This window comes from Odocoileus virginianus, chromosome 34 (assembly GCF_023699985.2).
Source record: "Odocoileus virginianus isolate 20LAN1187 ecotype Illinois chromosome 34, Ovbor_1.2, whole genome shotgun sequence".
Lineage (NCBI taxonomy): Eukaryota > Metazoa > Chordata > Mammalia > Artiodactyla > Cervidae > Odocoileus > Odocoileus virginianus.
The window spans coordinates 8428513-8453030 of NC_069707.1; the positions used below are offsets into that span (position 1 = coordinate 8428513).

Here is a 24518-nt window from a genome sequence, read left to right on the forward strand (position 1 = left end):
AAACAGAGACACTGCTTAATACTTTATACAATCTTTCTGGACAAAAAAGCTTTAAAAATGTGTATGACCTTGGACCTAGTGCTTCTACTTGGGAGAGTTTATCCTAAAGGAATAATTAGGGTATGCACAAAGATTTTATTGCAAGAATGTTCAATGACTTATTGTCTAACTTCTTAAAAAGGAAATTATGTCATGTTGAACAATTGAGGGCTGGTCAAATAAATTATGGGTCATACATAATATAGAACATTATCCAGACTTTAAAAAATCTATAGTAGAAGAATGCTAATAACAAGGGAAACTCTTGCCAATGTAGTAAATGAAAATAAGTTATAAACAATGAGCACAAGAGGACTCCAGTTTTGATAAAGAAGTAGATAAAATAACATTTTCAAGGTATTAACAAACAATGTGGATGAACCTCACAGACATCATTTTGCATAAGTTTCTCTTTTTTGACTGTGCTGGGCCTTCCACTGCATCATGTGGGCTCTAGTTGCAGTGACTGCAGGCTACCCTCTAGTTGCCATGCGCAGGCTTCTTGCGGTGGCTGCTCTTGTTGCTGAGCATGGGCTTAGCTGCTCCGTGGCATGTGGAATCTTCCTGGACCCAGGATCAAACCCATGTCCCCTGTGCTGGCAGGCGGATTCCCAGCCACTGGACCACCAGGAAAGTCCTCACAGACATCATCTTGAACAAAAGGAGCCAGATACCAAAAAAATGCACATTAAAAGAAGTCAAAATGGTTTACCGTCATGTGTGGGGGCAGGGGTGCAGGGAGAATGGATATTGACGGGAAAGGAATGGAAGCACAATTTCCAGGGTGCTGTGAATATTTTCTGTCTTGAGCTAGGATGCAGTCACACAGGCACCCACGGATAGAACCGTTTTGAGTTGTGCTCTTTGCATGATCTTCCTGCACTTTATTGTCTGCATTTTAAACCTCAATTTTAAAAAAGTAAAAATCTTTCTGCCAGTGTCCTGTCCCCTGCCCCTCCACACCTCTAGCATCAGACAGGAGCATCCAGTCACCTGTCGGTCGTCTGGAGAGAGGTGTGAGAAAGCAGCAGTCCCAAAGGCCGCAGAGTTAACACCCAGGGGTCTCCAGCTTCTCACGGCCCACACTCTTCCTAGAGCTGAGCCCTGCCCCCAGGATCCAGGGAGGACTTCCGTTAGGCCATTGACAAGGTGCCTCTGCTCACTGCTCACTGGCTGGGCTTGAGCTCTGTGCCTGCCCATGGGGATGACCCCCTCTTACATTGTCTTCCGGTGCGAAAAGACCTAGAGAAAGAGAGTATGCCCCGGGAGAGGAGGGGGGCGGAGGCGGGCTGGGGAGCACAGACACTGCAAATATCTAGCTCATGAAACCCCTAAGCAGACATAGTGGTTAAAAACCTCCCACTGCAAAGGTATAAAGGAAAGAGGGAAGGAAGGAAGCAAGGGAGGGAGGGAGGAAGGAAGGAAGGAGGGAAAAAGAGGGAGGGAAGGAAGGAGCAAAAAAATCTTTAAAAATGAATGCTAAAATAGAATTACGATGATTTTTTAAATTTTCACTCGTCTGTATTTCCTAAATTGTTTTTTACCAGAAAATGTATATTATTTTTGCAATAAGAAAAGGAGGCTCTTTAGTTTGTGTTTTGTGTACAGACACTGCATGCGTGGTAGGACGCATATAGTGCCCAACAGTTCCAGGTCCTGTTCAGTTTTGACCTGAGGTCAACCAGGCCTGGTTTTAGGTGACCTCAGGTTGACCTGTGCTGGTCTTTGAGCATTTGGGGTTATTTATCACCTTGAGGATTGTGCAAGAAACATGACTTTGTTGGGAGTTTTTCCTTGATAACAGATTACTAAAGACATACCAAGAAGGAAAGCATGCCCTGATGCACGTATGGGCAGGCTGGATTCTCTCCAGCGCTAGAGACAGGTAGGCCCTGGGCAAACAGCCACCAAGGCCGGGGCGGGGGCGGGGGGGGTTACCTCTGGCCGTCAGGGCCTCGTCTTTCCACGCTCCTCCCTGCTTTCAGCACTTGTTTCCAGGAAAGGCTCTGCAGTCTCTTTCTTACTGAATTTTAAAGCACCGAGAGAGCGATCAGAATCTAAGCAGAGATGCTCCAGTTGTAGATTTTTAGAAGAATCAACCACTGCACAGGCGTTTTATGACAGAATAGGAAGCCTCTGTACTGCCTTCAACATCAGTCCTTTAATACCAGCTGCCACCAACTCTGCCACCCTAAGACCCTGACCCAATCCATTTCCCACCCCAGTCACTGCTCCAAGTTCCCTGTTCCTGCTTGGGCTGGTCTGTGATTGTTGCCACATTATAAAATCATGTCCACATTGGTTGGACCCCCTTCTACCCTCAGTTTAGTGACCAGGTGCCACTGAACAGAAAGCTTGAGGTGGACCGTAGTGCCCCCAGAGAAGGTGCTAATACAGACGGCCCCCAACTTATAATTTCTGCTTTTTCATACTGTTCATTGGGTTCTCACAGCAAGAATATACTGCAGTGGTTTGCCACTTCTTCCTCCAGTGGACCACGTTTTGTCAGAACTCTTCATTATGACCTGTCTGTCTTGGGTGACCCTGCGTGGCATGGCTCATAGCTTCATTGAGTTATGCAAGCCCCTTCACCACAACAAGGCTGTGATCCATGAAGGGGGAAGAACTAGTCCATCCTAAAGGAAATCAATCCTGAATGTTCATTGGAAGGACTGATGCTGAAGCTGAAGCTCCAATACTTTGGCCACTTGATGAGAACAGCTGATTCATTGGAAAAGACCCTGATGCTGGGAAAGATTGAGGGTAGGAGGAGAAGGGGACAACAGAGGATGAGATGGTTGGATGGCATCACCAACTCGATGGACATGAGTTTGAGCGAAGTCCAAGAGATAGTGGAGGACAGGGGACCCTGGCATGCTGCAGTCAGTGGGATCGCAGAGTTGGACATGACTTAGTGACTTAACAATGACTTACAGTGGTTTGACAAACAATTTCTTGACTTTATGATGTTGCAAGTGATACACATTCAGCACTCTCTGCCACTGCCTAACTCTGGCTCAGGAAAAGATCCAAATTCCAAATTGAAGTACAACTTCTACTGAATGTGCAACAACAGTCAACAATCAATACACTAACACTCTGTACACAGACAAGCATTGTATTTCACTTTCACTACTGTATTCAATAAATCACCTGAAATATTTCAATTCTTTATTGTAGGATAAGCTTTGTGTTAAATAATTTTGCCCAACTGTGGGCTAAAGTAAGTGTTCAGAGCACGTTCAAGGCAGGTGAGGCTAAGTTATGATGTTTGGTGGGTTGGCTATGTTAAATTAAATTTTTGACTTGGGATATTTTCCATTTATAATGGGTTTCTAAGGTGCAACCTCATTGTAAGTCAAGGAAGATCTGCAGTTGGGACTGGTAGGAGATAGTTTACATAAGTAATTGAAGGCAGGACAATGGTGAAACTGCTGTGGCTGGAGCAGAGACTTCTAGGTGGAGCTTCTTCTCCCCAGAGGCTGGAACAGAAACTCAAACACACTTACTGATGGACAGAGGGATGGTAGGATATCAAAGAGTAAGCTGATTAATCTGTATTTTATCTTAAAAGCGACAGTGCATCAAGCAAAGAGTTCTGAGCTGTCCAGCTGAAATTATATTTTAGAAAGATGTATCTGCAGGATGGATAAGGAAGGGAGACCCGGTGATGTGGAAGCTGGGCTGCAGGCTACTCCCCAGGAGAGAAGGCACTTACGGAGCCAACCACAAAAACAGACATCGTCAAACAAGACTCACTGGACTTGAGTGCCTCACTAGGTGAAAAGCATTCACACAAAGAAAGAATCTAAGACACTGCTGACCTATAAGCCTGGCGAAACTGGATACCCTCCCCGACCTCTTCCCGTTGGTTCATTCATTGAACACCAATCGAGCACTTACCATGTACAAAGAGCTAGAGATTTTAAAAGAAAGGAAAGGGAGACAGCATGTAGTCTCCCAGAAGCTTATGAGAGTGCAGCCTAGTGTGAAAGAGGCAACTCAGCAGTTACAAAAATGATGCGAAGATGCAAGCCTTGCTGCATTTGGCTCGGGGTGCTACCGAGCGTGGAGAAGAGTCTTTAATTCTCATGACAGGTACTGTTACCAACATGAACCCTGCTGCCCCCCACTCCAGCTCACTCTGTCATGGTTTTATTCATTTATTTGGCTGTGCCAGGTCTTAGTTGTGGCACGTGGGATCTTCAGTCTTCATTGCGGTATGGAGGATCCTTTTTTAAAAACTATTTTTTAGTTGCACCATGCACTCTGAGTTGAGGCATGTGGGATCTTGTTCCCTGACCAGAGATCGACCCTGGGTCCCATGCATTGGGAGTGTAGAGTCTTAGCCACTGGACCACCAGGGAAGTCCCTGTCATGGCTTTGTGTGTGTGTGTGTTAAGTCACTTAAATCATGTCTGACTCTTTGTGACCCCATGGACTGTAGCCCACCAGGTTCCTCTGTCTATGGGATTCTCCAGGCAAGAATCCTGGAGTGGGTTGCCATGCCCTCCTCCAGGGGATCTTCCCGACCCAGGGATGGAACCCATTTCTCTTATGCCTCTTGTATTGGCAGGTGAGTTCTTTACCATGAGGGCCACCTCTTCAGGGAGAGGCAAAGCCTGGAAAATTCCTAAGGGGGCTGAGGGTGGGGTCTCTGGGGCCAGGAAGGAGGAGGGCACTGCAGATGGGAAGGAGCCCCAGGACGTCTGGTTCCCTTTCCTGAGCAGGAGGTGCGGTGGGTGGACCCAGCAGTACCAGATCACCTCACATTTGATTACACCCCTGCTTAGCATCCACCTACTTTTTCTATCACTGAGAATCCTTAATGGTGGAGCTGGAAAAGACAGTTTAGGGCACAGGATTTCATCTGTAGATGAAGAAACTCCCCTTGCAGTGTTCCTGGTTCTGCATTCCTCTCCATTTGCTCTCACTAACAAGACTTAACATGCTGAATCATTAGAAAGCTAAGTGGTAACTACACAGTAAGGTTTTAATGAAGTCACAAAATGGTGTTAAGAGCTAGTAATGACTTAATGTGTTTTTCCTTCTAGGGTCATTTACATTTTATATTCGAAAGCTCTTTAACACTCTTAACAGCAACAACAAAACAAATTCAAGTCAACAAAACAAAAACAGGTGCCTGCCCCAGGTTGCAACAGATGACAGCAGAAGAGGGAAGATGGCATTCTGCAGAGGGGAGTAAGAGCTTCTCACATTTCACCCTCCGAACCCAGGTTGCTGCCCCCTTGCCCTTCTATGAATGCAGCTGACCCTAGACATACACATGAACTAAGCGGCTGGATGTATGGTCTAAGGAGAAAGAGGCAGGGGGCAGAGAGGAGTGATGAACAGGACACCCAAGAAACACAAGACATGAGTGATGACAATCCCTCACTCCTCTTTCCTAATATTGGGATTTGAAATTGTTTCACAAGCAATGTAAGGGATGTAATGTTACTTGCATATCAGAGATTTAGATACGTGATTCAGGGTCAGATTCCCTGGGAATCATCAAAAGATGGGCCCTCTATTTTCAGTGCTGACACTAATAAGCCAAGACCCACATTCCCACAGCAGGTCGACCATGTTCTGGCTCGACTTCCTCTTCAAACAGCATAGAACACGTGCACTGTACAGAAGCCCAGTTGCCGGGACAGACAAGCTGAAATCCAGCTCACACTCAGCTCACCAAGTCTTGACACATGGGCTAGTCTACATGGCTCCAGAGAAAAAGAGTACCTCTTCTTTTCTCAGTGGTCTGATCAAAGAAGGGTCTGTTTCTGATTTGAACAAAGGACTACATAGGTTCAGTTCAGTTCAGTTGCGCAGTCGTGTCCGACTCTTTGCGACCCCATGAATCTCCAGCACGCCAGGCCTCCCTGTCCATCACCAACTCCCGGAGTTTACTCAAACTCATGTCCATCGAGTCAGTGATGCCATCCAGCCATCTCATCATCTGTCGTCCCCTTCTCCACCTGCCTCCAATCCCTTCCAGCATCAGGGTCTTTTCCAATGAGTCAACTCTTCACCTGAGGTTTCAGACAGAAGAGGGGAAATAAAGGAATGAAAAACAGAAAGAACAAAAAGAAAATAACAAAATTTTAAAATAACTTAAATCCAGACATATCAATAGCTACACTATAAAATGTAAATGACCCAAACCATGGGTCAGCAAACTTTTTCCATTAAGTGCAAGATAGTAAATATTTGAGAACTTCTGAGCTATATAGTCTCTGCTGTAACTCTGCTTGGGTAGGGGGAAAACAGCCAGAGAAAAGATATAAAGAAATGAGCATGGCTATGTTTCAATAAAACTTTATTTACAAAAAACTTTAATACAAAAGCAAGATTTCACCCACAGGTATAGTTTGCTGGCCCCTGGTCTAAACACATCAATAAAAAGATATCTGCAAAGTGGATTAAAAAACAAAACCAAACTATATACTGTCTATAAAGCAAAACAAAAACACATAGACACACCCTGTCTTCAATATAAAGATATAAGTAGGTTAAAAATAAAAGAATAGAAGGAAATGTACTGTTTAAATACTAACCAAGAAAAAAAATAAATAATAAATACTAACCAAGAGAAGGCTGGAATGGCTAGGTTAATATCACAAAGTGGACTTCAGAGCAAGAAAAATTACGAGGAATAAAAAGCGACATTTTGTTGAAAGGCAATTCTCCAAAGGCTCCAACCCTGTCAACATCTCATGAGTAGAAGCAAAGATAGTCTTGGATCTGCAGGATCTTTTCAAGGATGTTTGTATAGTCAACAGCACTGGAAATAGAAACAGAGCTTCCCCTCTCAGCAAGAGGCTGGTTTGTTTTCATTCTAGTGTAATAAGGATAATATCTCCCTTTGGATCAAAGGTCAGGAGTCTGCTGCCCGTTATGAGAGTTGAGTTCCCTAATTCAGACCCTCTGCTGTGACACAACCCTGCTGCGTGTACTGGGTACTGCTGCTATCTGGTCCCCTTTGTATCATTCAGTGGGAAATGGGGCTCAAGGTAGTGGTATAAAAGCTGAAACTGTGGTTCCTGGGGTGTGTGTGTGTATGCATGTTAGTGGTATAAAAGCTAAAACTGTGGCTCCTGAGGGATGGGTGTGTGTATGCATATGCTCACGGTCCATCACTCAAGTCATGTCCTCAGTCATGTCTGACTCTTTGCGACCCCATGGACTGTAGCCCACCAGGCTCCTCAATCCATGAAATTCTCTAATTCTCTAGGCAAGAATACTGGAGTTTATTGCCATTTCCTACTTCAAGGGGTCTTCCAACTCAGGAAAATCCCACGTCTCTTACATCTCCTGCATTGGCAGGTGGATTCTTTACCACTGTGCCACCTGGGAAGCTCTGCTTTAGTGGCTAATAAAGTCCTGTGACACTGACCAAGGAGCCTGGGTCTTCTGCTAGTTTCTGTGAACCTGTAGCAGGGTAACTTGTTAGTTTGCAAGCAGGGGAAAACCTTAGACCCTTCACTCTCCTTGCAAATGACAAAAGGGTCACCATAATAACACAGCCTTTCTAGTTCAGTTCTGTCGCTCAGTCGTGTCTCTTTGCAACCCCATGGACTGCAGCACTCCAGGCCTCCCTGTCCATCACTGACTCCCGGAGTTTACTCACACTCATGTCCATTGAGTTAGTGATGCCATTCAACCATCTCATCCTCTGTTGTCCCCTTCTCCTCCTGCCTTCAATCTTTCCCAACATCAGGGTCTTTTCAAATGAGTCAGCTCTTCTCATCAGGTGGCCAAAGTATTGGAGTTTCAGCTTCAACATCAGTCCTTCAGCTTTTCTAAATGTACAACTGTCAGGTGTATGCATCTGATTGCAGCCATGAAATTAAAAGATGTCTACTCCTTGGAAGGAAAGTATGACCAACCTAGACAGCATATTAAAAAGCAGAGACATTACTTTGTCAACAAAGGTCTGTCTAGTCAAGGTTATGGTTTTTCCAGTGGTCACGTATGGATGTGAGAGTTGGACTATAAAGAAAGCTGAGCGCCAAAGAATTGATGCTTTTGAACTGTGGTGTTGGAGAAGACTTTTCAGAGTCCCTTGGACTGCAAGGAGATCCAACCATTCCATCCTAAAGGAGATCAGTCCTGGGTGCTCATTGGAAGGACTGATGTTGAAGCTGAGGCTCCAATACTTTGGCCACCTCATGCAAAGGGTTGACTCACTGGAAAAGATGCTGATGCTGGGAAAGATTGAAGGCAGGAGGAGAAGGGGACAACAGAGGATGAGATGGTTGGATGGCATCACCGACTCAATGGACATGAGTCTGGGTAAACTCCGGGAGTTGGTGATGGACAGGGAGGTCTGGTGTAGTGTGGTTCATGGGGTCACAAAGAGTCGGACACAACTGAGCGGCTGAACTGAACTGATGCATCTGACAATAGAACTTCAGATGCCTGCAACAAAAACTGGGATAGAACTGAAAGGAGAAATGGACAAATCCACAATGAGAGCTGGAGAGTTCAACACTTCTCTCTCAGTAATTACTAGAACAAACAGAAAATCTGTAAGGACCCAGAGCTTAAAAATACCTTTACCCAGCTAACCTGACTGGTATTTGTAGACTATTTCACCTAATACATTCTTCCAGAAGAATATTCACCAAAAGAGACCATATTTGGGGTCATAAAACAAACCTTGAGAAAGTTAAAAGAAGTAAAATCATATAAAATACATCCTATAACCAAAATGGAATTCAGAAATCAATAAGTGAAAGGCAACTGGAAATTTTGCAAACTTAAAAATGAACCCCCCCAAAAAAAATGAACCAATAGAACTTCTGATTTCAGCTCTTCTGAGGGACATATCTTAAGAGGCGCCCCACACTTTTGTGGATTTTACTTCGAAGAGAGCCACCAAGTTTTCAGGCAGGGGGAGGGAAAAAATAACCCTTTGAAACACAGTTTTCCATAACAAAGGCCTGCCCCTTATGGGAAATGTCCAGTCTCTTCTAATTTGAAGAAATATAATTAGCCCACTCCAGCCCCCTTGAGCCTTCTAGTCTCAGGTAAGGGGATGGGAAACAACACACAACAAAAGGCTAAGAACTGCTTCTGAAGGTCACAGCCCAAATACTAAGGCCCACTAAAAAACTGAGATTATATTATTAGATAACACCTCACCTTCCCTCACACCTTACCACCACATCAACAGGACTCCACTATATTAAAACAAGGAATTACAATTAAAGAGTTAGCTGCCAGCAGACTCTACTTAAGCTTCTAAGGGAATTCCCTAGCAGTCCAGTCGTTAGGACTTTGCACTTTCACTGCCCCGGCTGGGGTTCAATTCCTGATTGGGGACTAAGATCTCACAAGCCATGTGGTGCAGCCAAAAAAAAAAAAAAAGAAGTTCTTAGGAAACCCAAAGACAACAGAGAAACAAAAAAATTAAGGAAACTACAGGGAGAGCCTGGTCCCTACGGCTACAGCAGACATTAAACACAAGCCAACTCCTGGTCATATTAACCTAAAACTTAGCACGAAAAGCCTAGTCACCTCTGTTCCTATTAGCTGATTATCTGGCTTTCAACAAAAAATTATAAGGCATGCTAAAAGACAAGAAAAGAATACAGTGGGAAGAGACAAGCATCAGAAGCTGGCTCAGATATGACACAGTTTGGAATTATCAGACTGGGAATCTAAAACAATTACAATGAATAAGTTAGTGGGTAAAGGAAAAAATAGATTCAAGAACAGGTGGGTAATAAGCATGTGTGTGCACATGCACATGCTCAGTCATGTCTGACCCTTTGTGACCCCATGGACTGTAGCCCACTAGGCTCCTCTGTCCATGGGACTTTCCAGGTGAGAATACTCGAGTAGTTTGCCATTTCCTGCTCCAGGGGATCTTCTTGACCTAGGGATTGAACCCAAGTATCCTGCATTGGCAGTCGGATTCTTTTACCACTGAGTCACCAGGGAAACCCAGGTAATAAGCACACAACATGTATATGGAGAGAAAGAAATATCCCCTGTTGACTGTTTTTAAAAGGTTCCATATTGGGTACTGTGTTTTAACCAAATTTTAAGATTAATGAGGCAACTGTGGAGGGAAGAATGTGCAACAAAAGTTTTTCTTTTACATTAGAAAAAAATTTTTTTAACTCAGTGTTGTTGTATATTCACTTTAACAACAAAATGAAATAAAGACATCATAAGAAACAGATTAAGCAAGGCACAGGCAGGGAGAATATATTCATAATACATGTGCCTAATAAAAGATTCATACCCAGAAAATATAAACATCCCCAGAAATTATAGAGAAAAGACAGACGAACTCATTAAAAAATAGATTTGAACAATCATCTCACAAAAATAAGTAACCCAAAAGGCCAATAAGTTAGTTAAGGGGCTCAACATCATTATTCATTAGAGAAAAAAAAGAATGAGAACCACAAGGAAATATTGCTACATACTCACCAAGAATTCTTTTTTTAAAAAGCTGTTAATGCCAAATGTTGGCAAGGATGTGAAATAACTGTCATATATCAATTCAACCTTTGAGGGAAACTGCTAGGCAGTGTCTATTAAAACTAAATATACACCTATCCCATGACATAAAATTTGCACTCATTCTTATATACCCAACAAAATTGTGTATATTTTTTCACCAAAGACCATGGGAATGTTCACTCACTACTTCAATCATAACAACCAAAAACTGAAAAGCAAAATGCCTGTCAATGATGGAATGGATAAACTGTTGTATGTTTCATATAATATTGGTGGTGGTGGTGGTTTAGTCTCTAAGTCCTGTCTGACTCTTGCGACCCCATGGACTGCAGCCTGCCAGACTCCTCTGTCTATGGGATTCTCCAGGCAAAAATACTGGAGTGGGTTGCCATTTCCTTCTCCAGGGAATCTTCCCTACCCAGGAATCAAACCCAGGTCTCCTGCACTGCAGGCAGATTCTTTACCGACTGAGCTACAATGGAAGCTTATACTTGACTCAACCCACATAATACTGGGTTGGCCAAAGTTAACGTTTTTTCATAACTACCCCACAGTAAACAAATTACTGATATATGATACCATAGATGAATCTTAGACATTGTTGGGTGAAAGAAATCAGTCTGAAAAAGGCACACTACTTGACTGCAATCATATGAAGTTTAAGAACAGGAAAAGCTAATATATAGTAATAAAGTCAGGATGGCTCCTTCTAGGGTGATAAATATTAACTGGGAAGGAGCAGGTGCCTTCATCACCTAGGGTGATGAAAAATATCCTGTATCTCGATCTGGGAGCTGATTATACTGTGTAAAAGTTCACCCAGTTGTTCTCCTAAGATCTTTTCAGTGTGAAAGCTACATCTCAATTGGGCGGGGTGGGCGGGGTGGGGGGAGAAAGATGAGGAATGAAAGAGAAAAGAGAGGAAATGAAGGAAAGGATGAAAGGGAGAGAGGGAAGGAAGAAAAGGAGAAATGAATATGATCTCCGGAGGGGCTTACTCAAAAATACGTTATGGGATATGTACTGTTATCTGCATCTTAAAGATGGGACCACTCCCAAGTTTGCTGACGAGTTCAGTGTTACAGAGCGGGTGTGTGAGGTTGAAAACCAGGTGTGTATGACGCGAAAGCCTTTGTTTTTCCACCTAGTATCTCACCTCCTCCTAGAAAAGTGACCCCAAGAAATGCCTCCCTGCATCGATCATTTCTTCCTGGGAAACATATCTATCTTATCAACTTCGGCCTTTTAGTTGGGCGTGAACCCTTCTGTCTCCCACCCACAACTGTGAGGCTGCTCCCAGAGGCTGGTGACACTTCCACTCGTTTTTAGACTTCTTCCAGAGCTTAAGCGCCGGCTCAGTTAACTTTTACTAGAGCGGCACAGGAGTCGCCCCTGGTCACTCGGCTGCGGTCTGCCCTCTATTTCGCAGGCCTGCAGGCTGCGGATGGCGCTTCTTTTCGATGAGGAAACCAGTGAGAGCAGTGTAGCCCTGAGCCCTGTTGAAGTGGAGCTCGCCGGCTCCACGTTCCTCACAGAGAAACTCAAATTCCGCGACTATTTGCCGCGCGCCGAAGACTCCCCTCCCTGCCCACGTCAGGCGGAAGCAGGTGCGCCGAGCCCGCCCCTTTCCGCCTCTCCCTGCAGGTGGCCCGGCCCCGCCCCGCTCACCTGCGCGCGCAACCCCACCCTAGCGCGCGGCGCTCTGCCGGTAGTGCTGACCGGCACGCATTTATACGGCGCTATTTTGGTCTCGCGCTCTGATTGGCCGACCGCGGGTAAGGACACGGTCGCGCGCCGGGGGCGGGGCCGAGACCCGGGAGGAGGGGCGCTTCCGGCGGCCTCGCGGTCTGAGGAGGCTGTGAGCTCTCGCCTCCCGAGGCTCTGACCTTCTCCAAAGGGGCGTTGGGGCCGCCATGGCCACTCTTTTGTCTGTTGGTTGGCCTGCGTTTTTAATGAGCCTGTGTGACCGAAAGGGGCTGCTAAGAACCGAACTAATTCACGCTTTGGAGAGGGAGTTGCTCAATGGCCTGACACTTAGAAGCCACATGGCAGAAACTGCGAGAACCTTGCCAAAGTGTCATTTCCTGTGTGGAAGCGCTTGTCAGCTCCCTCTGCAGACCTGTCTTTCTGCCAGGCTAACCTGGGCCTTCGCTGAACCAGACCTGTGAGGCCGCCCGCGCTCTGGAGCCTTTGTCCGACTGTGTCCTTTCTCTTGAATGTGGCCTTCCTCTCCTCTCTCCTTGCTGTGGTTTACACTGTTCTGAAACCAGAGGAAAACACTCCCTAGATATCGCAAGAGGATCTTATTACCACCTCTTTCCCACATCGTGATCAGAGCCACATCTGACCGTCCATGCTTTCTGGCTCTCCAGCAGTCAGCTGTATTACTGCTCTGAGTTTCAAGGCTCTTTGTTGTTGTTTTGGTGACAGGCAAGTTTGAGCTTCTTCGGTGAGAGTTACTAAATAACTACAAAGTGTGATCCACGGAAACTCCTATCATACCTGAAAAGATAAGCAAAAAGGACCATTCTAAGCCATATCTCCCTATTGTATGGGAACTTAGCTTGAAGGGATTCTGTTTAGTTCTGTTTCTTAAATTTTGTAATCACAAATATTACCTCTGGTTGCAAAACCCCTGAACGCCTCTTGAGGTTTCCTGAGCTCACAGCCTTGAACATTATTTGCATTTAGATATGTAAAAAGAGGGGCTTCCCTGGTGGCTCAGATGGTAAAGAATCTGCCTGCTGTGTGCAAGACCTGGGTTGGATTCCTGGGGTTGGAAAGATTCCCTGGAGAAGGGAATTTAACCCACTGCAGTATTTTTGCCTGGAGAATTGCATAGAGGAGCCTGGTGGGCTACAGTCCATGGGATCACAAAGAGTCAGACATGACTGAGCAACTAACACATGTAGAAAGAATATAACTTAGCAACTATTGAGTACATCAGTAAAAGTTATCATTCATTATTTTTAATGATCCAGGGTTTGTAAATAACAGACATTTCTTTTAATGCTTACAAAATCCACACGACTTAGATACCATTATTACTCCATTTTACAGAAAGGGAAACTAAGGCCCAGAGGGATTGAATAACTAGACTGAAGTCATATAATATGATGTCAGCGCTCAGATTTATCCCCATAGTGGTCTGACTCCAGTGTTTGTGCCATTAAGTACTGAGCACTGTAATCTCTTTCTTCCTTGTCTTAATAAATTGAAAATTCAGCTTTCTCTGGCCCAAGAGGAGTTGAGCTCAGTCAGTGTCGTAATTTCCCAGGAAGATGTTTGTCTTGCTGCTGGCTTAAGAAAAGGATTGCTAGGAAGGGAAAATGGTGATGGTGCCAGGGGTCTTAACATTCTCCATTTCTGAACAACAGACCATATTCAACCTGCAGTACAAAGTTTTGGAAAAGATTTTGAATTCTGCTGTGCCGGTTGATATGGAGACTGGACTGTTTACAGAGCGGCCTCAGTTAGATCCACTTGGTTGGTTAGGAACCAAGAAGCACACTGGTCTTAACGGTGGCTTTCAAACATTTTTCTACATTTCCCCCCCACAGAGCTACCAGAAATTGATGGAAATTCCAAATACAAGTCATGCAGTGGCCCCAAGGCTCCAAATCCCCAGCCCGTCACCCTCCTTCTCTGTCTAATGTTGTAGGAGTTTCCAGACTTCTCTGAAACTCATTTTCCTTATCTGCTGCAAGTGAGATCTGTGAAGTTCCCTGGATTAGTGTGTGGTGTATATAGATTCTAAAAAATGTTCTCCTTCTTGCCCTTTTCCTTGGCTCTTGAAGAAAGAAAGTACCAAACTATGATGATTACCCATTTATTGTTCCTTTTACAGAGCTACATTGACAGTACTAAGTTCCATAGGTAATAATTTATGTTAAGACCACTTATTTTCATCTATAGCTTTAAAAATCCTTATTGAGACTTCAGCAACATCATTTCCAAATAGTGGCTTCAGCTTTAATTGTGTCTGTTGTTCATTGAACAAATAGTTACTAAAAATCTTTTAGGTATAAGACGTCAGTTATTCTTTAATAGAGCTTTCTGAAAACGTTTTGACAAAATAGCCTGGTTCACAAGCAGACATTAGGGAAATAGACTGTATTTTATAGCAATAATACTCTGTTCTTTCTTATTGGTCCCACGCTTCAACTCTGACCTTAATTCTTATTGAAAATGATTTGGTCTGACAAGACAAAAAAGAAAAACAAACACAAAAAGCTAAGAACAGGAACAACTAGGCAGTAATAAAAAAATTAAAGGCATTATTTAAAAAATACAATGCAAGGGATGTTTTTCCCCTTAAAAGCCATTTATTTTTGTTGATTGGGCTTGCATTAATCGCTTAACAGATTGTTTTCATCACCGCTAATCAGGCAAAGAGAAGGTTTTAAGTCTTCTTTTCAACTATAAAGTTATAAAATGTGTTGTGTTGCTCAGTCAGGTGGCCCTGGATAGTACTACAAAAATGCAAACTTTGCAAATCATTACACATCCAAATATGTTTTAGGTAAACTGAGCCTCCAGAAACTTGCAAAGCATTATGTTCAATTAAATTTGGATTTAAGTGGAGTTGCTTTTTCCCAATTCAGAAGTGTGTGTCTCAGGCAACATGTACTTAATACCCAAATAGCTCTTTGGATTATTTGATTTAGTCAATTGAACAACCAATTCAGTAGAAAGTAAATGAAATAAACCCACTTTTTTAGACCACATTAACCTATAGTTTTAGACCTAGAAATCTTTAATAGAACTTGTGTCTTGGAGAAATTAATATACAATTATATATGATATGAGAAATTAATATTTACCATAAATTCTAAAATTAGCTATTGAAAATAACTGATAATAAGTTATTAGCTGCAAAAATGGAGTAATGTAAACTGAGCCTGTAATGTTATAGATGCCAGATGCCAATATTGCTTAGTATAATGGTTTTGATTCATCCTTTTAACTCCTTTCATTGCCAACAAGAGCAATTGAGGGTGTGATTGGCTTAGATTATTTTTTGCTCCAATAAAGGACTCCTTTTGAAAACCTGCCTGTCCCCTAACTCTTTACTGTTGCCCCAACACAATATCTTCTGTTGGCAAAACTAAGGAACCAAACAGTAGCAGGTAATGAAAGTGCCCTCTACAGTTGCAAAGCAAGTGACCACAGCCTCCAGCCTGGAATCTGACCCTAGGAGAATCTACATTTTAAATGGCCCATTTGAAGCATTCATTCATTCATTAACAAATAATTCTGGATCTCCTTCTCTGTCATACAAATAGTATGAATCAGTCCTGGTGACTGCTGTAACTGGCTCGAAATGTAGAGGAGGCAAGAGATGAGCAAGCGAATAAAGCAGCTGAGAGCTCCTTTCTAGCACAGAGGAATCGAAGTACGTGTGCAGGGGCAGACAGCGGGAGAAGGCTCTGGGGCTTGTAGGCAGCACCCAGCTCCAGGGCTCAGGCTATGGGAGTTCTAGGAGATGAAGGCAGTCAGAGCGCGACATCCTAAGAGCCACACTAAAGCATTTGATCACCAATCTGCAGGCTGCCTGGAGTCCAAAGGAATCAAGAGGATGTCAGAAAAGCTGCTTCCTGCAGCTTGTGAACTGGCTTTCCATGCCATACCAAAGGAAGAAAAATGGAGGACTAGAATCTGGTTTAGGCTCTCCTGAGTAGTTTTATTGCCCTTAATATGTGCCCTGGTAAGGCATTTTACTATCTCGGCTTTACCCAGCATTAGAACTTCAGCTCAATTTGTGGGTTTTGGGGAAATTATTTTGCCAGATATCAGTCCTTGTTCTTTTTTTTTTTAGTAAACAAATGGTCCCAGCAGCCTGGGGCCTAATTGCCACATTTAGTACATATAGTATTACACAATGTTTAGACTTAGACTTGTGTTGATAATCTGCAAGGTTAAGGATTTTTTACTGACATTACTTACTTTACTGTGAAACACATGATAAGCTTCTTTGGTTTATTTGGTAGTTTAGAGTAATGGTTCGTTCAAGGTCCTAGGCAGCGAGTTTGCATTACAGAATGCCACAGTCACCAAAGGGCCACATTTAACATAAACACAATTGATAAGATGAAGGCTGAGTGTTCCTGCCAAAAGAATCAGTAGATCACAAGAAATGCACACAGTGGAATGAGCACCTGAAGGTCAGTTCAGAGGTGCATCTGAGCTTCAAAAGGTGCTGGATACTGATTCTATAATGGCTGTGTTTAGAGATTGTGTAACTCAGATTCCATCAGAATGAAATACAGAAATGTTCCTGGCCATTCACTGTGTCTTGCACTGGGGAATCTTGATTATTCCCTTGACAGTAAAACTAAGGAATTATATTGGGTGGATCTAGGCAGGATGGTTCATGATAGAAGGCTTATTTACAGCAGGAATCCTAAAAATGCCTGGAATGCAAGATAAACCCTTCTCTGGATAACATCAGCAATCATTAGATAACTTTCACATAGTGCTTGGTCACAAGCCCCTTCAAACTCACTTCTGGTGACAGAGATCACTAGCTGAAACATTGTGATCATTGCTGTGGGAATCTTGACTAAAGGGAGATAGATAGAAAGATAGATAAGATAGGGCTGCTTTGTCAGGTGCATGAAAAGTTTAGGTTGAAAGGAGCTGTTTCACACCACTGGGGATAGATTGTCAAGATGGGCAGACTTTACAAAAGCCTGATGTCTAGCTGTTGTGTAGACATTTCCCAGTTGTTCTCCCCAAAATGGAAATTTCCAAGGGAGAGTCAGTGGCATACATTCTAGACCTGGCTACATAACAGCTCACTTGTTAATAGTAGTGTATCTTTCAGAGTAATTACTCAATTAAGGTATTTTTTTTAATTATTATTTTTAACACTGAAAACATCTTGTATTGGGGAATGGCCGATTAACAATGTTGTGACAGTTTCAGGTGAACTGTGAAGGGACTCAGCTATACGTATATATTTCAATTAAGGTATTTTCAAACTAGGTGTTCAGGACTGAAATTTCCGGTAACAGGGTGGGCAATCAAATCTGAAAACGCTGTAACTAGAAAACACCTAAAAAAACTAGATAGGATACAGTACAAAAAACTTTTTAATTGCATATTTAAACTAGCAAGACCTACTGATAGTCTCAGTAACCTAGAGGTTTGGGGATATTGGGAAGTCCTACTTCATCCCTGTAGATAAAGTTTGCATGAAGTTTGCCAGTGAAAAGTCAATGATAAACTCAGAATTTCTGAGGTCACCTTCTTAAGCTGATCCATGTTGCTGATTCTACTGATGTACAAATAGGAGGTATGTACAATCCATCTTATTCTTATTCTAAAAAAAAAAGCAAAGCCTTCCCTCCTTAATAATTTCACTTCATGGAGAAGGAAATGGCAACCCACTCCAGTATTCTTGCCTGGAAAAGTCCATGGACAGAGGAGACTGGCGGGCTGCAGTCCATGGGGTTACATGACTGAGCATGTGTGCACGAGGGTGGAAGGAGATGGGTTGGTTGCAATAAAGTGGTAGAACTAAAAAAATAATAATGATAATAATTTCACTTCATAGCCCTTGGGATCAGTTGCTCACATAAAAGTGTACTGACTCTCATGATGTCCAGCACTGGGCTCCAATTACCCCGTGAGGACACAGTGCCCCCAGGACCTTTGACACCTGGGGATCTGAGGGGCCTTGGTTTAAGAAAAAAAAAAAAAAGTGTACTGAACAGGGTTGTGGCTTGACGGAGTCAGGAGACTGGTTTTATACAAACAAATTGAGGCAATAAGTAGATATATTGCGGATAATGAGAGTCAGGTCCTCAGTGTTGAAGAGTCACAAATACAGAAAGGGAAGGAGCTAGAATGAACCATGTTGTATCACATTGGAATTGGTGATATTACTACGTACTGAAGGTTTCCAGTATATGCGTGTGTGTTCGTACACATACATTTTTGACTTCTTACTATTAAGAGAATCTAAATCAATGAGACCCCAATAGTAATGAATACACTTAGCACCAAAATCTTGGTTTCTAAGGCTTGTTATTTACTAAAAGCAACCCGGGTTCTGTGATTTCCTGGGCTGAGTCAGGGAAAGTATAAGATGAACCTGGAACATCACATTGGCCTAGAAAGTAAGGAAGCATGATAGATAAGACAGATAGACAGACAGATAGGAAAGACACCTCAAACTCATAGGAGTATGCCAACCAATCTAGATTATGTAGATACAATGATAGAATTAGAAAACCACCTTTTGGTAACCACAATAGCAATAATTAATTTAAACAGGAAACATCAATGAATGCTAAACTAAGTGAATAAAAGTTTGGTGAGCAATGAGTTATTTGCATAATCTCAAACAAAGAGAAAATAAGGAAGTCAATGATGGAAAACCTGAAAGACACCACCTGAATCATGTGATCAAAGTTAACCTCATTGGTGGGCTACAGTGCAGACATGCCAAGTTCAAAGACCATACCACGCACAATCAATCCTGAAAATGGCACAGAAATTGCCTTAAGAAATTATGAAGATACCATTCTTAAGATAGTAATTTTGTAAGGAACATGTGCTTTGCCATGAAGGACAAGAAGGGCCTGAAGAAGATACAGGCCAATAATGACAAAGCTGTGAGTGTGGATGCCTCGGTAGCTGTCAAGGTACTTGAAGTCCAAGGAAGCAAGCGCAGGGTCTCACAGGGCGTCAGCCATAAGTTCAGTTGACCTGCCTACGTTGTCCTTCCAAGCTCTGGAAGTATGCTGGTGCCTGCAGCCTCAAGGGTCTCAAGCTCTTCTGGCCAGGGGCCAAAGCCAAGACTCAAACTGGCCAAGTTCCAGCTCCAGTTCTGACTCCAGCTCAACTCAAGCCTCCTAAAGCTGGCCATGCCCCATAAAGGTCTCCACGTGCTAGGGTAAGGAAAGAAGGACTAGTGTCTTCCTGGGCTGCTGTCCACATGAGGCTGGCATCTTCCTGTGCTATTTGTATAAATAAATCTGAGGCAGCTGCTGTCCAAAAAAACTAGTATTGATAATGGGACAAAGAAAATCACATGTCACCTGATAGGATGCAGTAAGAACATGAATCACTTCAGTGAGATTCCTACCAAAAATGCCTAATCTGACTCTGATTATGAGGACATATCAGACACTCCCAAACTGAGGAACATTCTACAAATTAACTGGCCTATAACCTTCACAATGTCATCATTTTGAGAGACAAAGAGAGACTGAGCAACCATTCTAGGCTGAAGGAGATGAAAGAAACCTGACAACTAAATGAAATGCCTCATCTTGGCTTGTATCATTTGTCTGCAGAGAACACCATTTGGACACTTGGTAAAGCTTGAATGGAGTTGGTGGTAGTTGTAATGTTCCAGCGTTGATTTCCTGGTCTTGATGGTTACATTGTGGTTGTGTAGAAGACTGTCCTTGTTTGTAGGTCTTCTACACAAAAGTTTTTCGGGGTAAGAGGATATCATGCCTACAGCTTACTCTCAAGTTGTTCAAGAACTGACAAGTTCTTTGAATAGTTATTGCAACATTTGTGTTTCTGAAATTATTTTTATTTTTTTAATTTTTTGTTTTGTTTTTGAAATTATTAAAACCACACAAAAATCCAAGGACTTCAGGCATGCTAGGGCTAATATATTTGTACCACAATTACAAGTGTTTGTTCACTAAATATTTAGTAGGTGCCCACAAGATGTGCTGCAGTCTCTCTAGTCACCCTTGCTGAGCCAGCTGTGCCCCACTTGGGAAAAAGAAAGGATTCTGAAAAGTTGGGCCTGACAGCACAAATTAGCTTCTTGAGGTCAAGTGCCTGTTGAAGTCAGCATCTGCAACACAGTGAACACAACCCTTCATTCTTTCCCTTGAAGCCTCCTTACGGTTATGAGCCATCTTGAGTCAGAAAATGCTTAAATAAAGGCTGTCATTGCTAACTGCTCAAGACATCTTCACACTGGAAATATACCCGTGTTTCATGTACCCCTCCCCCAAGAAGAATAACATAAAGTTAAGAATTTAAAAACTGGCACAGGACCTTTGCAAGGGGCCGTGCAAGTGTGGGGCCTGAAACTCATGTCCCACTTTCTCTGTAAAGCCATCTTTGTTTCTACACAAATCAGGCAGACCCACCTATGCTTGAGAGTCAAGAGGTAAACTGGACTCAGGGACTTCCTCTGTGCTAGAGTCTTATTTGTTTTTTATTCATTCATTGCCACAAAGTATACAAGATCTTAGTTCCCCAACCAGGGATCAAACCCACGGCCCTGCAGTGGAAGCACAGGGTCTTGACCACTGGACCACCAGGGAAGTAAGTCCCTGTGGTAGCATCTTTTAAATCTAGTGAATTAAGGTTCTCCTAGGACTTTTCTCTCCAGATAAACCTAAGCTTTGATTTGAACTGCTCCCTTTGGCACCCACTTGGTATCAAGAGAATGATCACACCCACGTGTGAAGGAGACTTGTTCAGTGGAATGCCAGAGTTCTAACGGGTTTGTATACCAGGCAAATCCTTTTATTTGGGGGTCAGGCTTCAACAGAATGACCGTGGACTTAACCGTGCGACTTGTGTAGCCGTTCTGGAGAATGTCACAAGGCAGTTAAGCTGAGTAACCATTTACCGCAGTGTTTTCCTCACCTAGACCACAAAGGGAGTGTCAAGTACATTTAATGAAACCTGTCAAATTCCCAGGCATGTATGGTTCTGCACCAGATTCTCTGGACCCTTCTCAACAGGGAACCCCCAAGCTTTCGTTTCACCTGACCTTCCACGACATCACCCCACCTCCTATGGAGCCTCAGGGTCCCATCATTAGAGTCACGTGGTCCTCCTTTGGCTCCTTACTGCTCACAGGTCAAGGTCCTGACCCCTTGGTTGCACAAGGCCCCTCGCGTCAACCCCATGGTGCCTTTCTAGCCCCACCTACCCTTGGCCCTATAAGCTCCCCGGCTCCGCCAACCCGAAAAAGACCATCGCCTTTCACACCCACCTCTTCCCCTTTACATCCCTCTGTCGCTGCCTGAAGTGCTCTCTCCCCTTGACGTCTGCTCAGCCCTGAATAAACAGCCTGTCTTCGTCTGCTCGGGCTGCTATAACAAAATACCACAGACAGGGTGGTTTATAGAGGACAGAAATGTATTTCTCACAGCTCTGTGGGCTGGGAGCCCGAGGTCAAGCACCAGCGTGGTTGGTGGCTGGTGGGAGCCGTCTTCCTGGTTCACAGCTGACACCTTCTCGCTGTGTCCTTGTGTGGTGGGAGGTGGGAGGGGTGGCTCCAGAGCCTTTTTAATAAGGGCCCTGATCCCCATCACAAGAGCTCTTGCCTTATGACGTAGTTCAGTTTGGTTGCTCAGTCATGTCCAACTCTTTGCAACCCCATGGACTGCAGCACACCAGGTTTCCCTGTCCATCACCAACTCCCGGAGCTTGCTCAAACTCATGTCCATCAAGTCAGTGATGCCATCCAACCATCTCATCCTCTGTCGTCCCCTTCTCCTCCCACCTTCAACCTTTCCCAGCATCAGGATCTTTTCCAGTGAGTCAGTTCTTCCCATCAGATAGCCAAAGTATTGGAGTTTCAGCTTGAGCATCAGTCCTTCTAATGAATATTCAGGACTGATCTCCTTTAGGATGGACTGGTTGGATCTCCTTGCTGTCCAAGGGACTCTCAAGAGTCTTTTCCAACACCACAGTTCAAAAGCATCAATTCTTCAGCACTCAGCTTTCTTTATGGTCCAATTCTCACATCTGTTCATGACTACTGGAAAAACCATAGCCTTGACCAGATGGACCTTTGTTGGCAAAGTAATGTCTCTGCTTTTTAAGATGCTGTCTATGTTGGTCATAGCTTTTCTTCCAAAGGAACAAGCGTCTTTTAATTTCATGGCTGCAGTCACCATCTGCAGTGATTTTGGAGTCCAAAAAAATAAAGTCAGCCACTGTTTCCACTATTTCCCCATCTATTTGCCATGAAGTGATGGGACTGGATGCCATGATCTTAGTTTTCTGAATGTTGAGTTTTAAGTCAGCTTTTTCACTCCCCTCTTTCACTTTCATCAAGAAGCTCTTTAGTTCCTCTTCACTTTCTGCCATAAGGGTGGTGTCATCTGCATACCTGAGGTTATTGATATTTCTCCCGGCAATCTTAATTCCAGTTTGTGCTTCTTCCAGCCTGGTATTTCGCATGATGTACTCTGCGTATAAGTTAAATAAGCAGGGCGACAATATACAGACTTGAAGTACTCCTTTCTCAATTTGGAACCAGTTGTTCCATGTCTGGTTCTAACAGTTAATTCTTGACCTGCATACAGATTTCTCAGGAGGCAGGTCAGGTGGTCTGGTATTCCGGTCTCTTAAAGAATTTTCCACAGTTTGTTGTGATCCACACAGTCAAAGGCTTTGACATAGTCAATAAAACAGAAGTAGATGTTTTTCTGGAACTCTCTTGTTTTTTTGATGATCCAATGGATGTTGGCAATTTGATCTCTGGTTCCTCTGCCTTTTCTAAATCCAGATTGAACATCTGGAAGTTCATAATTCACATACTGTTGAAGCCTGGCTTGGAGAATTTTGAGCATTACTTTGCTACCGTGTGAGATGAGTGCAATGGTGCGGTAGTTTGAGCATTCTTTGGCATTGCCTTTCTTTGGGATTGGAAAGAAAACTGACCTTTTCCAGTCCTGTGGCCACTGCTGTTTTCCAAATTTGTTGGGATATTGAGCGCAGCACTTTCACAGCATCATCTTTTAGGATTTGAAATAACTCAACTGGAATTCTATCACCTCCACTACTTTGTTCATAGTGATGCTTCCTAAGGCCCATTTGACTTTGCATTCCAGGATGTCTGGTTCTAGGTGAGTAATCACACCATCATGATTATCTGGGTCATGAAAATCTTTTTTGTACAGTTCTTCTGTGTATTCTTGCCACCTCTTCTGAATATCTTTTGCTTCTGTTAGATCCATACCATTTCTGTCCTTTATTGTGACCATCTCTGCATGAAATTTTCCCTTGGTATCTCTAATTTTCTTGAAGAGAGCTCTAGTCTTTCCCATTCTATTTCTTTGCACTGATCACTGAGGAAGGCTTTCTTATCTCTCCTTGCTATTCTAAGTACCTCCCAAAAGTCCCGCCTCCTAATACCACCATCCTTGGGGGTTTCAATATATGAATTTAGGGGGGACACAGACTGAAGTGCAGCCTGAATGTCACCTCCTCTGTCATAGGAGAGTCAGCCAAACCCTCATATGCTTCTGGAACACGAAGCATGTTATTCTTGCTTGACCTTCATCACCTTCAACAATGAGATGACTACATTGTCACCTCGGACTGAGACCTGGGATCCAGAGGTCTACGGTGGGAGGGCTCCAGGTTGGCAAACTTTGGTCAGCCAGAGGCCACTATGGGAGCCGCCTGGGCTGGCGGTGGGGGTGAGGGGGCGTGATCACTGAGACAGGGCTTCTCAGGAGGGTGGGGCAAGTGTGGGGCAAGGAGATCAGGCCATAGGGGATGGGGGTCTCCAGCGAGTGCCAGGGGAAAGAGGAGACCCCGGAGGTGGCCTTATGTCTCGTCCCCTGCAAAACTGGGAAACATCTTGGCATGTTGGCTAAATCCTTGAAAGAACAGATGAAGAATGGGAGCAGGGGCTTCCCTGATGGCCCAGTGGTTAAGAGTCTGCCTTGCAATGCAGAGGTTCCATCCCAGATGTGGGAAGATCCCACATGCCGTGGAGCAACTAAGCCCATGGGGCCACAACTACTGAAGCCTGCGTGCTGAGAGCCCGTGCTCCCCAAAAAGAGAAGCCGCCACAATAAGATGCCCATGCACCGCAACTAGAGAGTAGCCCCCACTCACCACAACTAGAGAAAGCCTGTGAGCAGCGATGAAGACCCAGCACAGTCAAAAATAAATAAAATTATAAAAAAAAACTGGAGTAATATTGATGCCTTAGTAACGGCCATGTAAAAATCCATCATTCATCCGAGGAAAACACGACATCAGCCAAT

General features: G+C 43.7%; 1 long non-coding RNA gene and 1 other non-coding gene across 2 annotated transcripts; one reads left to right on the forward strand and one right to left on the reverse strand.

The window, feature by feature from the left end:
- Positions 1-434: 434 nt before the first annotated feature.
- On the reverse strand, positions 435-21583 carry LOC139032983 (uncharacterized). The gene is made up of 3 exons (XR_011485606.1): positions 21503-21583; positions 1978-2062; positions 435-690 (listed from the first exon to the last, which is right to left on the reverse strand). It is a non-coding gene; the product is annotated as an uncharacterized lncRNA (long non-coding RNA).
- Positions 18110-18200, forward strand: LOC139033083 (small nucleolar RNA SNORD88). Its single transcript, XR_011485718.1, has one exon. It is a non-coding gene; the product is annotated as a small nucleolar RNA SNORD88 (small nucleolar RNA).
- Positions 21584-24518: the final 2935 nt, after the last annotated feature.